At 35.9% G+C, this 18,327-nt stretch overlaps 1 protein-coding gene across 5 annotated transcripts in view; it reads left to right on the top strand.

Moving 5' to 3' along the window:
- Positions 1 to 18,327, top strand: part of Akap6 (A-kinase anchoring protein 6) — a 469,667-nt gene that overhangs the window by 75,608 nt on the left and 375,732 nt on the right. For 2 of the 5 annotated variants that reach the window (XM_070026459.1, XM_070026473.1), the window contains exon 2: positions 16,099 to 16,162. The exons of 1 other annotated variant lie outside the window; for it this stretch is intronic. The gene's annotated coding sequence lies outside the window, so the exon portion shown is untranslated. Of the gene's footprint in view, positions 1 to 6,334; positions 6,352 to 16,095; positions 16,163 to 18,327 lie in introns of those variants that run through there. 2 more of the 5 variants (XM_070026471.1, XM_070026462.1) reach the window with 2 other exon arrangements.

Genomic DNA, 18,327 nt, shown 5'->3' on the forward strand with positions numbered 1-18,327 from the left:
AGTTTTCATGAGGATTTCTCTGATGACCAGTGATATTAAGCATCTTTCATGAGCGCACTGGCCATTTGCACATCTCTTGTGGAGAAATGTTTATTCAAGACCCTTACCCATCTTTTAATTGGGTTATGTTTTTGGTTTGTTGAACATTAGGAGTTCTCTATATACTCTAAATATTAAATTTTTATCAGATACATGACTTACAAATATTTTCACCTATTCTTTCAGTTGCTGTTTTACTATGTTGATATTGTTCTTTGATAATGCACAAAATTTTAAAATTTTCATGAAGCCCAACTTGTTTATTTTTCTTTAAATCTGTGAACAATAAAAACCCATGCTATTTAATTCAAGTAACTACTTCAATTTGAATCGAAGGTGCTATTTAAAAATGTTCTGCTCTTGGGCTGGGAAGGTGGCGCAGTGGTAGAGCGTTTGCCTTGCAATGTATGAGGCCCTGGATTCGATTCACCAGCACCACATAAGCAAAAAGAAAAAAAGCCGGAAGTGGCGCTGTGGCTCAAGTGGTAGAGCGCTAGCCTTGAGCTGAAGAGCTGAGGGATAGCGCCCAGGCCCAGAGTTCAGGCCCCACGACCGGACCCAAAGAAACAAAAAACAAAAACAAAAAAAATGTTCTGCTCTCATAAAGATATATATTGTAAATTTTATGGTAATGTTACCTGAACACTGAGATACTGTTGTAATATAAACCTTGTTATATTTAAGTATATTTTAAAAATTGTGATATCTTAACAAAGTTTAATGAAAACCAGATAATTTTATTTGGCCATACTGGGGTTTGAACTCGTGTCTTTATATTTTCTAGACAAGTGCTATACAACTTGAGTGTTATCATCTTCCTTTTTGCTTTAGTGATTTTGTGGATAGAGTCTCATAAATTTTAGACAGGTACCTTATTTAAAAATATTTACAGAGAAAACTTGGCTTAAGTATAAAGATTTGCTCTGTGGGCTCAAGATAGTTTTTTTTCTCAATCTGTTTTTCTGTGCATTTCAGCTAAAAAGAAATACACATAGAAATGACTAGTTCTTCCTGAAAGGTGAAGGATCAACAAATGTTAAAAATGTTATTTTGTGTGCCAGAGCACTGAAGACATCACAAAACAAATTCAATAAACTCTTTTCCTCTATCTTCAACTATGATATACATAATATAAAACTGTTAGCTAATATATTCCTCTGCCTCCTTATAAATTTGGCTAAATTTTTGTTTCAAGTTTTCATGACATTTTTCACATTGAAGATGTGAAATAATTATCTAGCTGCTTTATCCTATTTTATAGATTTTTGAGATTTAAGTAAACTTTTACTTAGCTAAGACTGTTTTTAAGTGAACAAAAGGTTGACAAGATCAATAATATACAAGCAATTACTTTGATAAGATATATGTGTATGTATGTGCATATATATGCATATGTGTTATACATACATATGTATGTTATATATGTATATATAACATATGTATATATGTATGTATAACATATGTATATATACATATATAACACATATATGCATATATACACATACATATATATCTGTATATATATATATATATATATATATATATATATATATATATATATTGCTGGCACTGGGAACTTAGGGCATGCCTGAGCACTACCCCTGACCTATTTTGCTCAATGGCTTTTTGGTGGTTAATTGGAAATAAGTTTCATAGACTTTCCTCCAGGCTGGCTTTGAACCACAATTCTTATATCTCAGCTTCCTGAGTTGCTAGGATTAAAAGCATAAGGCTTGGGTGCCAGCTCTAAATAATACCTTTTCAAGTTAATTTGGAATATTGATAGGACAGATTCATTGTTATAGGTAGAGTATTGGTGGCTTGTTTTACTTTAGTATAATAATCTTGACATTAGGAAAGCCTTTAGATAAGCTTTTATTTGTTGGTTTTTTTTTTTTTTGGTCGGTCATAGGGCTTGAACTCTGGGCTTGGGTGCTGTTAGATAAGCTTTTAAATGATAGCCAACCTACAAATGTTTCATACATTTCATTTTGTGTGTGTGTGTGTGTGTGTGTGTGTGTGTGTGTGTGTGTGTGTGTGTGTGTGTGTGTGTATCTCAAGACAAGCTCTCTGTTACTTAATTGAACATTCTGATATTTTTCTTATTTCTTTTCATTTTTGGAACAATTATTTATATATAAATGTTTAAAAAACAAAATAAACATCAGGAGGTAGAGACAGAGGACTGAGGTTTGAAGTCAGGTCAGGTAAATAATAATGAGACTATATCAAAAACAAGCCAGGTCAAAGTAGCAGGACATAAAATCAATACACAGAAATCAGTAGCTTTTCTGTTAATATTAACAATGAATAGCTAGAGAGGGAAATTAGCATAATTCTAATTACAACAGCATTGAAAATAGCTAGGAATTAACCAAAGAAGTACAGGACTTGTACAATGAAAACTATAAAACTTGTAAGAGAAATTTAAGAAGACACCAGGAAGTGAAAAGACCGCTCATGTCCATGAATTTTCAGAATTTGATATTATGAAAATAGACAGTTGATCTACAGCTGATGAATGAATCAAGAAAGATGTTGTGTATACAGTTGGCTTTTATTCTATCAGGAAGAATAGTATTTGCAGGGTAATATATCTACCCGGAGAAATATTATATATAAAGTAAAGAGACAGAGCCTGAAAAAATACACTATGGGTATTCTGTAGACACTGTTGAAAAAGGTCTGTACAACTTATGGGTAGAAACAGGTAGGGAAAAACTGGGAGAGAGCAACCAAAGAGGTGAAATGTACTCATTACCTGACTTGTATAACACCTTTGTACATCACCTTTATGATAACAATTAAAAAATCATGTATATTATGTGAAGGAAGCCAGGCTCAGAGACAAAGGGCACATATTTTCTCTCCTAAGTTTTTGTTATATTAAAATATAAACTACCTGAAAGCACATTCAGACATGACCAAACTGACTAAAAGATAATATATGTAAGAATGGATTCTGTAGTGTAACCCCACCGAACACTTGACAGGCATTTGAGCAACACAAATACCAGAAAGTGAAAACATATCTTCACTGAGGTAGGTGGGATCTAGAAGAGGGGCCAGACAAATAAAAAGAGGAATGATGGGCAAATATATCCATAATACTCAGTGTACATACATGAAAACTGAGCTGGGAAACTTGAGGAGATGATGGGGTGAGATAGGGGAAAATTATGGAAGGGGTGACTGATCAAAATTCATTGTACATATATATTGACTTAATTGAAATATCTTTGTACAACTATTTGAGAAAGCAATGAAAAAATTCAGGATTAAAAAATAAGCAACAATAGCCAGGCACCGGTGGCTCATGCCTTGTAATCCTAGCTACTCAGGAGGCTGAGATCTGAGGATCATGGTTCAAAGCTAGCCTGGGCAGGAAAGTCCATGAGACTCTATCTAATCTCTAATTAACCACCAGTTCAAATGGGATAGTGTTTGCCTTTAGCTGAAGAGTTGAGGGACAGTGCTCAGGCCCAGAATTCAAGCCCTATCACTGACAAAAAAAAAAAAAAGTGACAACAATACCAACAAAACATACACAAAATAATAATTTGTGGAGGAGATGGGGAAAAACAAGTTTTTTAAGGATACAGGTGGACCTGTTGCAACAATGAGAAGTACAAGTTGGCATGTCGAAAACGAACTTTACAACTTTGGTGGGGGGAGGGGTGAAGGATTGGATAGGGGGAGGATTGGGTGGGGGGCTGGGAGGGGGAGGCTGAGAAGGGATGTGAAGGGTAAACAAAGGAGGAGGCTGCAATGCTTGATAAGAAATGTACTCATTATCTTGCCCATGTAATTGTAACCCCTCTGTACAGTATGTTCACAATAAAAAAAATTAAAATTAAAAAAAAACATACACAAAATAAGCCAGACATGATAACCCATACCTCTGGTCTAAGCTAGTAGGAAGGCAAAGAAAGTAGGATTGTTGTAGTTTGAAGCTAGCCCAGGAAAAGTTAATGGAAGACTCTACCTAAAAAATAGACTAAAGCGGTAGGGATTTAGCTCACTGGAAAAGCATTTGCTGGGCAAGTGCAAAGCCCTGAGTTCTGTCCTCAGCTCTAAAAAAAATAAAATAAAATAAACAAAAAAACAACCCCCCCCCACAAGTTGTAAAGTTCATTTTTCAACATAGTGTCTTGTACATCTCATTGTTACAATGGGTCAACCTGTATCCTTATTTCAGCATTTTGTTATTTCCCTTCCCCTCCCCAAATTAGAAAAATGTATAAACAAGATTCAGGGCACAGACATCAATTACAGTGAAAACGGGTTACACCATGGGCAAAGAACATAAAAGAGAAACAAAAAAATCACATAGTACATTTTAAATATATTAAAAACAATAGCAAGAAAGAAAAAAAAACACTTGTGTCTCTATCTTGGGGTTCATTTCATTTAACATCATCTTATATGGTCATATGTACATAGCTTTAGACCTTTCCTGCTTGTCTCAGACATATACTAGTTATTGCAAATAAGGGAAACCATAGGACCTATGTTTCTTTGGGCCTGGCTTACTTCACTTAATGTAATTTTTTAAATTTATTGTGAAAATGCCATACAGAGGGGTTACAATTACATGGGCAAGGTAATGAGTGCATTTCTTACCAAGCATTGTTGCCTCCTCTTTGTTTCCCCTTCCCAGTCCCTTCCCCCTCTCCCCCGCCAAAGTTGTAAAGTTCATTTTCAACATAACATCTTATACATCTTATTGGTGCAGTGGGTCCACCTGTATCCCTATTTAAACAATTTGTTTTTTTCCCTTCCCCTCCACAAATACATCCAACATCAAATACAGTGAAAACAGGGGTTATACCATGGGGGAGGGACATACAAAGCAACAAAGAGATATCTTATAAATGTGTTAGATACAATAGCAAGCAAGAAAAAAAAACATTTGAGCCCTTAAGTCTTTCTATTTTCTAACAAATGGGGCAATGTCATTCTTTCTGACGGAGGCATAGAATTCCATTGTGTATATATACACCACATTTTCTTGATCCACTCATCTACTGATGGGCATCTGGGTTGGTTCCACATCTTAGCTATAGTGAATAATGCTGCAATAAACATAATTGTACTGTTAGCTTTAGTATAGCCTTGTTTGTGATGATTTGGGGAGGGAAGAGTTGGGGAAGGGGGAGGGATGGGATGGTAGGGGAAAAACAAAGGAGGAGGTAACAATACTCGATAGGAAATGTACTCATTACCTTACTCATGTAATGGTAATGTTTTTTACAATAAAAAAACATATTTTAAAAAACCCAAGAAGTCTAAAAGCTGCTAGACAACAGTAACTCATGTCTGTAATTCTAGTTACTCAGGAGGCTGAAATCTGAGAATCCAAGTTTGAGGCCAGTCTGGGCAAGAAAGTCCATGAAACTGTTATCTCCAGTTAGCCGTCAAAAAAGCTGGAAGTGGAGCTGTGGCCCAAGTGCAGAGCACTAGACTTAAGTAAAACAGCTCAGGGGAGGAGGATTCGATGGGGGGTTGGGGTGGGGGGCATGGGAAGGGATGGGAAGGGGAAACAAAGGAGGAGGCTACAATGCTTGATAAGAAATGTACTCATTATCTTGCCCATGTAATTGTAACCCCTCTGTATAGTATTTTCACAATTTAAAAAAAAGAGCTCAGGGACAGGGCTCAGGTCCTGAGTTCAAGCCTCAGGATCAGCACCAAGAAAACCAAACAAAAATAAAATTCTTTTTTTTTAAAAAAAACAAAACTAAATGGAGTCAGCTTATATTAACGGAGTGTTTCAAATTATTTGTTTTTATTCCATGCTATTCATTATTTATACGAAGTAGCATTTCTTGTTGAGGAAACTCAACCAAAGGCCCTGGAGTATCTAATGTCTGAGTCATACAGAACTATTAACAATAGGATCAGGGCAAGTAGCATGATGAATAGAAGCTATGATAAGCAGAATATGATATTCTTTTGTATTCAGCTGCAAATGACTAAGCAATACCAAATGTAACTGTGTCAGCTGGTGACTATGACTGTGGTGAATAATTATAAATAGATGAAATCTAGACCATATTAAGAAGGTTCATTTTCTGAATCTCACATTAGTTATGAGAGATTATTGTTAAAGAAAAAGAGATGAAAATTAAAGTTTAGGGCACAATATGCTTTCAGACATCTGAATCCATGCTTGGATGGAAGCCAGCTGCTCATGTGCTTGAATGTTGAAGTCATTTCAGTAGTGCAAGAGGGGGAAAGCTCAGAAATCATGACCTCTCTTGAAAACTGCTACTCCCTTTCTTCTGTATTTCAGCTAGACTTCAGTTAGTGGTAAGTGATAACAATCAAATGGCTCAAGAGATTCTGCTTTCATTTAGGCCATAGCACTCACCTGAGTTAGCCTAGTACAGCATTCAGCATTTTGCAGTTTACATTATGGTGATTTACAGAAGCCTTTAAATTCAAAATATATAATCTTTGTTTGAATGAAAGAGCTGGTATAGCATCTGCTAGTGTTCAATCTGTGTCTAATTTTCTCGAGTTAATGACAGATCTTCTGGGCTCTTTCTAGAGGATTTTTGAGTCAATTGTTCATACTCAGCAGTTCTCATTATTACTGTTTATTTTATTAAGCAAAAGAATAAGTCATTAAGGAAGAAAAAAATTTAAGGAAGTTGAAAGCATGCTGGCTTAGTCCATGCCTCATGCTTTCATGTCTACCAGAATAAAAAGAGTACTTATGAGCTTCTACCATCTACTTTTCAGAAGTATGTTCCTTATTTTTCTTTGAAGGTACATGATTTATAACTTCTATTTTTCTAGAGATTATTTTTTAAGACAGCAATTCATTTCAAAGCAAATATTCTTAAGCAGATTCCCACTTTCAATTTAGATGAATGGTTTGGGTGAAATGCTTGACAATTTAATGACTTTGATTCATTTTAAGTTAAATAATTGTTAAAATGTTTGAAATAAGTAGGTTCTAGCTTACTGAAACTGTTTTCTGAAAAGTGGATAAAGTAGCAGAGTTTTAAAGTTCTTCCTGCATAAGGAACAGGAAGGTACGGTTCAAAGGGAAACCTTTGGCTATAACTCTAGTTATCTCCTACTAGTATTTTTTAAATATGATATAAGAGTTTTCTAAAGAAAATACTTTAATAGTGAGTAGTGAACAGGAATAATAGATAATAGTGAATAGGAATAGAGTTTTAGAAAATCTTGTGTTTTTTTTTTTCAGGTCCTAGGGCTTGATTTTAGGGTTTAGGTGCTGACTCTGAACTTCTTTTGCTCAATGTTTGAACTCTACCACTAAGCTACAACTCCACTTCCAGCTAATCAATAGATTAATTAGAGAGAGTCTCATGGACTTGAGGGTAGTTTCAAACCATGATCCTCAGATCTCAACTTCCTGAGTAGCTAGGGTTACAGGCACAAGCCACCAGCACCTAGTGAAAATATTTTTAAAGTGAGAATCCTTCACCCTCAAAATACCTTCTGTTGATGAAAGAACGACATAGGGATACTTGATTGTTTCATGTTGCAGCATGAGTAGCAGAAAGCAAATATAATATTAGTTGAAAGACTTGGATTAATTCATTATCTGATATTGTAGTATGATTTAGTTGTTCTCAAATATGAAAGTTATTCACTTCACAATATACCTATTCTAGTGTGACAAATACTGAAAGCATCTTTGACATGATTACTTAGTCTTGTGGCTATTTTCAGGCTTAGTCTGTAGGAAGCAGTTCTTTCTTAAAAGGGTTATTTTAATGAAATTAATGCAACCTTATTTTTTTAATTCAACCACAGTGAGCATTTTGTATTAAACTATGTTTTTGTGGAGTAGGCAGGCATGATTTCTAATTTAATATATTTAGTTTAGTATTATTTAAGTTGTACCCTACCTAGTCCTGTGATATTCTCTGTCAGAAAAAAAGGTAAAAACTTTGCTCCTTTCTTTCCTTTCCTTTCCTTCCTTCCTTCCTTCCTTCCCTCTCTCCCTCCTTTCCATTTTATTCTGTTTTATTTTGTTTGAGACATTTTATATCTTCATTGGTATGTTGAGATAATTAAATACGTATGTACAATCTCAGCTTCCTAAGAATCTAGGATTACATGCCTGAACCACTGTATCCAGATGATTAATCTTTTTATGTATTGGGAATTTTGTGTTCTTTTCTGGTCATTTTGGAATATATCATTGATTTTTTTTTTTTTGCCGGTCGTGGGGCCTGAACTCTGTGCCTGGGCGCTGTCCCTCAGCTCTTCAGCTCAAGGATAGTGCTCTACCACTTGAGCCACAGTGCCACTTCCAGCTTTTTTCTGCTTATGTGGTGCTGAGGAATTGAACCCAGGGCCTCATGCATGCAAGGCAAGCACTCTACCACTGAGCCACTTTCCTAGCCCCTATCAGTGATTGTTTTATCCAATAGTTACCTTTGGTGCTAAAGAACCAGAAGTAATAGTTCATTCTCACTCTGTTTTGGTGTCATTTATTGAACTTCTTTCTGTCCTTTTTTCCTGTCTGCTTTCCTAGTCTCTTGTGACCACTATTCAATTCTATTTTTATATAAGATTGGCTTATTAGTTTCTACATTAAGTGAGAACACATATTTGTCTATGACTAGCTCATTTTCCTTACATGATAGGTTCTTGCTCCATTCATGTTGCTTCAAATGACAGAATCTTATTCTTCTTATGGATAAATATTATTCTATTATAGATTATATATACATATGTATATATGTATGTATGTACAGAGATAAACATTTTGTTTATCCGTTCATCATTGATGGGCCTATGAGTTTGAGTCCATATTTCAGCTATTGTGAATAGGTAATTATATATTTAATATAATGACTTCCATCTTCATTGTATATATACCAGTAGTAGAATTTCTGAATCATATTGAATATGTGCTTTTAGTTTTTTGAGGAATCATTGCACTGTTTTCCATAGTGACTAAACTAATTTTAATTCCTTTTAACAGTGTATAAGAGTTTCTCTTCCTCCTATCCTCACCAGCATTTGTTATTTTTTTTTGTGATTTTGTTTATAGTTATACTAAACAGAGGTGAGGTAGTATCTTAGTGTAGTTTTGATTTGCATTTTCTTGATGCTTAGTAAGATTGAGTATTTTGCATGTACTTGTTAGCCACTTGTATTTCTTGTTTTGAGAAGTGTCTATGTAGTCTTTTCTTCCCAAGGAAAACAATTTTTTTTCTGGAATCCACAACTATCTTAGTTGTAATTCTTTATATATGTCTCTGCCTCCATCCCAGAGCCTATTTTCCAGAATTTGTGACTGTTGTCCATATATAGCATTACATGTGGAGCACTGTCAAGTTGGGCAGGTTTTCTGAGCTTAATGTGCATAGTTTTTATTTTTATTTCATCCTATTATATAGGAAGACTAATTGAATTATTGCCCTCATGGATCCCTATGCCGTAATCCTTTGATCACATAGTTGGTCTTTCTGGTGATGTTCATCCTTAGTTACCTCATTAGCATAAACTGTCAGTGTGGTCTGAGGAGCTCACAGCAAATAATAAAGACATTCTTATCACTCAGAATAGTTCAGGGGTTTAGAGGTTACTCCTTGGGAAGTAGGAAAGAACTAGACTTCTTTGAGGGTTTATTTTCTCCATATACATTCCACTACCCTCACCTCCAGAGGTATGTAGTTCTAAAATTCTAAAGTACTTTAAGAATTTTGAAGTAAAGCCAGAGTGGCTCTTGGTCTCTGCATCACTGGTTTAATATTTAATTTCTTGAGTTAGTTAAGTCATTTGCCACTTGTCTATGTAATTTCAAGCTTCCAAAATATTGTTTTTCATCCCATACCATGCCAGAAAACCATTTGGTACTATAATTGGGGTAAAATTAAATATATTTATTCAGTTAGCTATCTCTAATCTAAACTTTCCTAAACTCTCAAACGTTCACTTTCTTTCCTTCTTTCTGTCTTTTCCTTCCTTCCTTCCTTCCTTCCTTCCTTCCTTCCTTCCTTCCTTCCTTCCTTCCTTCCTTCTCTCTCTCTCTCTCTCTCTCTCTCTCTCTCTCTCTCTCTCTCTCTCTCTCTCTCTCTCTCTCTCTCTCTCTCTTTCTTTCTTTGTTTTTTTTTCTTTTTTTTGACTGTGGGTCATTTTTTTGAACTCAGAGCCTGGAGATGCACCTGAGCTCTATTTGCTTAAAGGTAGTACTCTACCATTTTAAGCCACAGTGACACTTCCAGTTTTCTAGTGGTTAATTAGAGATAAGAGTCTCATGAACTTTCTTGCCCAGGCTGGCTTTGAACGGCAAGCTAGGATTACAGGCATAAGTCATTGGTGCCTAGCTCTCAATTTATTTTTTATGGCAACTTTTTGTACAATACTTATATAGACTCTGACTTGGTAAACATTTTGATATTGTTGTATCAATACAAATAACTAACTGATATTATACTTCAGAATCTTTAAAAATAACTTTTCTGTTAGGGCTCTTTTTCTTTCTACTTTATAAATTGAGATTACAAAAGGTAAAAATAATAGTCTATCATCTCTTGTTGACTAGAGAAAGCAATATGGGAATAAAGAGAGATTCTCCCCTCCCTCCCTACTTTTGAGTTTGAACTTAATGCTTCATAATTGCTTAGCTTGCTAGTTTAGCTAATATTTTATCACTTTGAGCCAGACCTCCAGCCCTGTTTTGTGCTAGTTAATTAGAGATGAAGTCTTGGGAACTTTTCTTCCTGAGCGGCTTTAAATTGTGATTCTTTGGATCTCAGTCTCCTGAGTAGCTAGGATTACATGTAATTTTCAGCACTCAGCTAAGAAGGTTCTTTTATTTTTAATGTTAATCTACTTTTATAATGATAGAATTAATATATATTACTTTGAGATTAATCTAGAAGGTAATTTTAGAATAAAAACATTGCATAAGATGATCCTCAAAAACTTTCCACTTCAAACCTATGATCTAAGATTGTGGGAAGGGTTAATGGAGAACTGAAAATGGAGAATTCTTTTTATAGTGAATAGAATAGGTAGGACAGAGCACTGAGTTCCTTTAATTACTCTGATCTAAAAGACTTTAAGAGGTTCTCTCTCTCTTTTTCTTCCACTTAGAGATTTTTTTCATGTTATATTTTATATTAATAAAGTCTGCCTAGAAAGGATATATTGTCTTTCACCATTTTGATTTCTCATTTTGTTTTCCTGATAAATAAAATCATTCCTTCTGACTATCTATCTCATTGTAAGAACTGTAGTCTCCCTCCTCCTTCTCCTTCTGCTCTTCCTCCTCCTCCTCCTCTTCCTCCACCTCGTTCTTCTTTTTTGGTTGGTCATGGGGCTTGAACTCTGGGCCTGAATGCTGTCCCTCAGCTTTTCAGCTCAAGGCTAGCACTCTACCACTTGAGCCACTGTGCCACTTCTGGTTTTCTGAGTGGATTATTGGAGATAAGAGTCTAATAGACTTTCTTGCCTGGTCTGGCTTTGAACCAAGATCCTCAGCCTCCTGAGTAGCTAGGATTACAGGCGTGAGCTACTGGTGCCTGGCTTCCATCTTCTCTTTTTAAATAATTATTTTTGAATTCTTGTTTATGCAGTATTTGTTTCACACTTCAAAGAATGACATTCATGCCTTGTTACAATTTACAATTTACCTTATAGACTATTTCAGGGCAACATCAAGTTCTCACTTCTCTCAACACAGTTATTTGCTGATTTTCCCAACTACAGGATGTTCAGATGTCTTTGTGCAAGCAGTTCACCTTGCCTAGAATTCCTTTATTGTCTTTATTTTATCTTTACATATGTCTTGACCAGCCCAGTTTTTAAGGTTTTGTAAATTGTTATTATAAAGATGATATACAGGAGGTTACAGTTATGTAATTCAGGTAAAGAGTACATTTCTTTTTGGGCAATGTTGCCCTTCCCTCTCTCTCTCCTAGTTTTTCCCTCCCACCTCAACCACGTAGTGTTCAACATAGTGTCCAGTGAGATTTATGGCTGCATTTGTTCACCCTTTGTCCTTCCATTTCTATGCTTCCCCATAGAATTAAATGAACAAACAGAACATAAAGAAAAGAAAATAAAAACAACACCCCCCCCCCACATACTCTTGTTCCATTTCCTGGAGTTCATTTTGACAAGTATTATTTTGTATGATCAGATTCACATAGTAATTATGTCTTTCTGTTCCTCTCCTAAGAGTATCCTCCTTTAGTCTCATGTGAATGTCCAGAGACCTATACTATTATGTCCTGGTATATTTTAGATCTTGCTCTGTATATGAGAGAAAACATGCACTGTTTGTCTCTCTGAGGTTGGCTTACCTCAGTTAACATAATTTGTTCTAGGTCCACCCTTTTCCCTGCAAATGACATAATATTATTCTTTGTAATGGCTATGTAAAATTCCATTGTATATAAGTACCATTTTTCTTGATCCACTCATCTATTGTAGGTCATCTGGGATGCTTTCATAATTTGGCTATTGTGAATAGTGTGACAATGAACATGGATGTGCAAGTCTCTTTATGGTATCCTGGTTGTGATGTTCTGGATAGATGCCCAGGAGCGGTATGGCTGGGTTGTAGGGAAGATCTATGTTTAATTGTCTCAAGGAACCTCCAGACTGCATCACCCCCATTTTTATAAACCTATCTCAAATGATCCTTTGCCCAGTAAATGTCCCTGCTTGTCTTTTCTACCACGATTAATGCCACATAGCTGGGGCCTCATTGGGATTTATTTTGCTTTCCATGTGTTTGACTGCGTATGTAGTTAGTCTGTGTGTGTGTGTGTGTGTGTGTGTGTGTGTGTGTGTGTGTGTATGAGAAATCGATGAGTCATATAAACCACATATAATACCAATATAGTACTATAGAAATAATTGATTCTTAATGTCAACTGATTTGAATGTAAGCTGAAATGAAGCATTTTCTTTTAAAAGCATTGAAAAAAGCAATATTTTTTATATATTACATATTAGTGTTTTCAAATCAAGTCTTTCAAAAGTATTTTCTTGAACAATAGAAAAGTGACTGCCTAAAGCTTAAAAGTCATAAACGTGATTACTCATCAGGGATGGAGGAAGGGAGGAAGAGAAGAAGGGAGGGAAGGAGAGAGAACTAAGGATGACACTAACACCAAGATCTTTTAAAATTTGTTTAAATTTTATTGTCCAGGTAATGTACATAGGGGTTACAGTTACATAGGTAAGGTAGTGAGTACATTTCTGGTTGAAATTGTTACCCTCTCCCTTGTTTTTCTCCCATTTTCCCTCCCCCCAATCCCCTCCCAAGTTGTACAGATCATTTCCAACATAGTGCCTTCTGAGTATCGTTGTTGCATTGGTTCACCCTTTGTCCTTTGTCTCGCCATTTTGTTGTCCCCCTTCCCTTCCCTAATTCAGATAAACAAATATACAAAACCCAGGGTACCAAACTCAAATACAGTGACAACAGGAGATAAACCATAGGGGAAACAAAAACACAAATAAAACAAGAAATCACTTAGTACATTAAAAACAACAACAAAGAAAAACCTCTTGTGTCCATGTCTTGGAGTTCATTTCACTTGACATCACATTATATGATGATATGTACATAGCTATTGAGCTGTTCTGCTTATCTGCTAAGATTATCCTAGATGTATACTGTTTATTACAAATAAGGAAAACCATGGGACCTATGTTTCTTTGGGTCTGGCTTACTTCACTTAATATAATTTTTTCCAAGTCCTTCCATTTCCTTACAAATGGGGCAGTGTCTTTCTGATGAAGCATCGAATTCTACTGTGTGTGTGTGTGTGTGTGTGTGTGTGTGTGTGTGTGTGTGTGTGTGTGTGTGTGTGTGTGTGTGTGTGTGTGTGTGTACACATACATACCACATTTTCTTGATCCATTCATCTGAGGGGCATCTGGGTTAGTTCCATATATTAGCTATAGTAAATAATGCTGCAATAAACATAGTCGTGCTGGTAGCTTTAGTATGGCCTTGTTTGTGATCATTTGGATAAATTCCCAGAAGTGGGATTGCTGAGTCATAGGGGAGCTCTAAGTGTAGTCTTTTGAGGACCCCCCTCTCCCCGCCCTCCACTGCTTTGTAAAGTGGTTGAACAAGTTTACACTCCCACCAACAGGGCAGTAGCTTTCCCTTTGGGCCACATCCCCTCCAGCATTGTTGGTACTAGATTTCTTGATTATAGCCATTCTAACTGGGGTGAGGTGGAATCTCAATGCTGTCTTGATTTGCATTTCTTTTATGGCCAGAGATGTTGAGCACTTCTTCATGTGTCTATTGACCATTCTTATTTGTTCTTCAGAGAAGTCTTTAGCCCACTTATTTATTGGGCAGTTGTTTCTTTGAGGATTTGTTGTTGGGAGATTTAATTTCTTGAGTTCTAAGTATATTTTAGATTTGAAGCCTTTGTCTGTGGCATAGCTAATGAAGATCTTCTCCCAGTCTGTGGGCTTTCTATTGATCTTGCTAGCTATGTCTTTTGCCATACAGAAGCTCTGCAGTTTAATGCAATCCCATTTGTCCAACCTTTTTTTGATTTGTTGTGTTTCTGAATCTTTATTAAGAAAATTTTGGCCTGTGCCAAAGAGCCCTAGAGTTTCTCTAATTCCTTCCTGCAATATTTTTCAGCGTGTCTGCTTTTATTTTGAGGTCTTTGATCCATTTGGACTTGATTCTGGTGCAGGGTAATATATAAGGATCGAATGTTAGTTTTTTACAAGTAAATACTAAGATCTTTTAAGTCATAGAAATTTGTCCTGGTTCTTCAGTTGACATGCACACCTTCCCTCACCCCTCCTCCCGGCCTCCCACATCTTTCCTAGCCCAGTATACTTGGGGCCCTTCTCACTGATAACTGTTTGCAGGCTGGCCTGTTATTTATTACAGGAAGATTACAAAGTGAGGCTAATAGGGACTTACTGTGTTACTACAGGTGAGTGCTAGAGGGCATGGAGTTGGGAGGGGAAGAAGGCAAAGGAGGAAGCATAAGCTATGACTGAAAATTTCTTAAGGAGAATCTTACAAAGCCATTTTATCCTTCTGCTTTTCTAAGTACAAATTTATCCTCGCCAACAGCCCTTTAGCTTTCCTATCAAAGAGCTTAAAGCTATTGAAAATTTCTAAGTTCTTGACCCTAGAAGAGCCAGATATGTAGTCAGGCAGCAAGCTTTAAAACTAGAGAGTCAATTAGATCCTCATTTATTCAGGGTAGGCAGCAGCAGTTAATTAAACAAATTGTTCAACTTGTTTTTGTGTTTTCTTTACAGATCCCAGTTCTGGTATACTGGATTATAGATTTGGGTTATTTTTTCTTAATGGAATAAAATCATGAGGCCTTACCCTGTACAAAATTCAGACAGAGGATTTTTTTTGTCTTTCTAAAATCTCTGTACAAATAGGCTGTGTGAAGAGTAGTTAGCAGAAAAGGAAAGAAAGAAATGGAGGAGAAAAAAGGTCACCTAGCATAATTTCCTCTATCTCTGTTTTTTTTTTTTTTTAACGTGGAGTGTGTAGCAAACAAACCTTCATTTGGCTAAAATTATATATTGCTTATTTTCTATTAAGGAATAAACATGGCACACAGAAAGATGAGAATATATATTTACATGATGGTAAATAAGGTCTGATGTGGAAAGAATGGTTTCTTCCTGGGAAAAGGAAGACAGAGCTTGAACCAATTTAGTTCACATTGGCTTTGTCAGCTGCTTGAATTAACATAGTACTCCTAATTTATCCTGCTTAGGGATTGTTTGGTTTGACAGGGGTATAGTCTTGGTTCTTCTGAACCATGACTGGCTATGCTCTGTCCACCTAAACACTTTTCCTTAGTGATCTGTGTTTTGGCAACTGTCTCCTTTTTCTCAGCTCACTTCATCACTGCTTGTTTGTAAAAGGCCTGCCTATAATTGCAGAGACTTGGAACTTACACATTAGCTTCCAAATAGGGACTGTGTAGCAGCACTCTCTCAGCAAGATAGTTAGGAGACTAAAGGCATATGAAGCTGGTGTCCTGCTGGCCTGGAGCAGCCCTGATGCTGACCTTTCTCTTGTTTGCCCACAAGCAGACAGCCAGAGTGGGGAGAGAAGGAGGAGTCAGACCTTCATCCTGAAGAGACAAAAGCACTTACAGTGAGTACAGTTATTAGAAACCAGCTTTCCTATTCCTTCATTTAAGAGAGAAAACTACAAAAGAGAGGCAGTTCTGATAGAGTGTAGCTGGAATTTTTGCTTTCTGATTTGGCTTCAGAACACTCTTCTGATTTAAATAGGTCTGTTTTTGAAAAGTATTCTGCTGACATCAACCTTCTTCAATCCAAAACTTATGGACTGCCAGACAGAAAGAAATGATGATAAATAAAACAGGGAAAACCTTCCCAAAAAAATCAAGAAGGAAAATAAAATGCTTTAAAATTGTTTTTAACTTCAGTATTTGCACTTTAAACATTGCCTCTTCTTTAGAAGAGAGGAAAGGATTTGATGGATGTTATTTTTAACAACAGCTGGGATAAAGGTGGTATTATCTCTATGCTGGAAAGGTGACCACAGACAAGCATTTGCTAAGGGGAGGCTACAGGGCTTCCCCAAAGCTGGTTGATCATTCCTCTCATATCGTCTTGGAGTTATTACTTGGTGGGTACCTGTCTGCACTTGGCCTGATGCTTTCATTTGTATAGTTAGTGGGTTTGTTTGTTTTATTCTTTGTGACTAGGAGTCTTTTCCTTTACAAAGTACTTTTTTCAAAATAGAACATTTATATCATTTAGTATAGACTTGTGCTGAATTATCTCCTATTTGTATTTAGATGGAGTGTTTAATTTGGTTGCACAAACAAACTTGAAGAATCAACATAAAGGATGCAAAATTATACAAAAAGGTTGTTAATATACTCAATATTTTGAAGCATTTTCTTTGAATTATAAATTTATATTATTAAATCAGATCTAATTTTGCAAAAATCAGAAGTAGAGTGTGGCTACCCATAGGTACTACATTTACATGTGAACTACTAGAATTGAAAAATCTAATGTTTATAGTAACTGCCTTCCATGAAAATGGGTCAGTGACCCATTTTCTGCCATTTCAATGCTTGCTATGCTGTTATGACACATGGAATACAATGATAAAAATATATGTGAAGAAAAGCAAATAGATAAAAGATGAAATGAAATTTGATTAAAGCACTGCTTTGTATAAGTTCCTTTGTTTACAGTCTGACTAGCTAAGTGTAGAAATATCACACACAGGTTGAAATCTGATAGATGTATGAAATGTTTTATTCAGCTCTTTTGGAGCTCCCTGCTCTTTTCTCCTATGTTGATTCTTGTGATTCACAACCTGTCCATTCTTTTATACTTTTGTTTCACTACCTACTTTTAATCTCTGTCTTCTACACATAAAGCTACATCTGTGTTGCTCATCTTCAGTGATAAACTTTTAGAGAGGAGAATCTTTCATATTTGTTATTCAGGGAAAAATTAGCCACACATAGTGTATAAATAATGATTTTGCTGTTTTTAATGATAATATTTTCTTTTTGTTAAGACAGATTTTGTGCATTTGGCAAAATGAAGGGCTATCGTTTAATAGCTACACAGCTCTCAGCATAGGCAAGAAGCTTCTAAGAGTTTGGCAATCTCTGGATTAATAACTATACAAGGTCACAGATTCTTACTGAGATCTTACTGTTCATCTGGTTTATTTATTTTCACTTTGTAGGTTAGGAAACCAAGGCCCAGAAATAGGGAGTGTTATGCTCCAGATCATATAAAACTACATTGTGCTTTCTTGGTATATAACCTAAAGTTCTATATGGCAGTGTCTTAGGTTGACACATAATTCTTTGTTATATTCTTTAGTTTACAATAGAATAGGTATGCCAGAGAAGGCTCTGCTTTGATTTAGGAATTTTTGTGTGTGTGCGCAGTCCTGGAACTTGAACTCAGGGCCTGGGCATTGTCCCTACGCTTTTTTGCTCAAGGCTAGCACTATAGCTCAGGTGGTAAATCCGGAAGCTCCACTTCCAGATTTAGGAATTTTAATCTAAATACTACCTTTTGTTGCGCAAGTTTCTTTTGCAGGAGACTTGGGACAAGTAGATGAATGTAGGTGTATCTGAAACAGTTCAATGTGCACTGTTTATGGCATTTAGTTCTCCTCTAGGATAAATCTAGTTTTATAGAGGAGGAAATTACTGTGATAGCAATGTATTCCTCACTTACAACCATTTCTATGTCCTTGAACTAACAATATTTGTTAACTTTTAAGTGTCAGGTTCCTGCTTTAGGATTGAGCTT

This window comes from Dipodomys merriami, unplaced genomic scaffold (genome assembly GCF_024711535.1).
Source record: "Dipodomys merriami isolate MVZ:Mamm:240054 unplaced genomic scaffold, mDipMer1.0.p SCAF_1, whole genome shotgun sequence".
NCBI lineage: Eukaryota > Metazoa > Chordata > Mammalia > Rodentia > Heteromyidae > Dipodomys > Dipodomys merriami.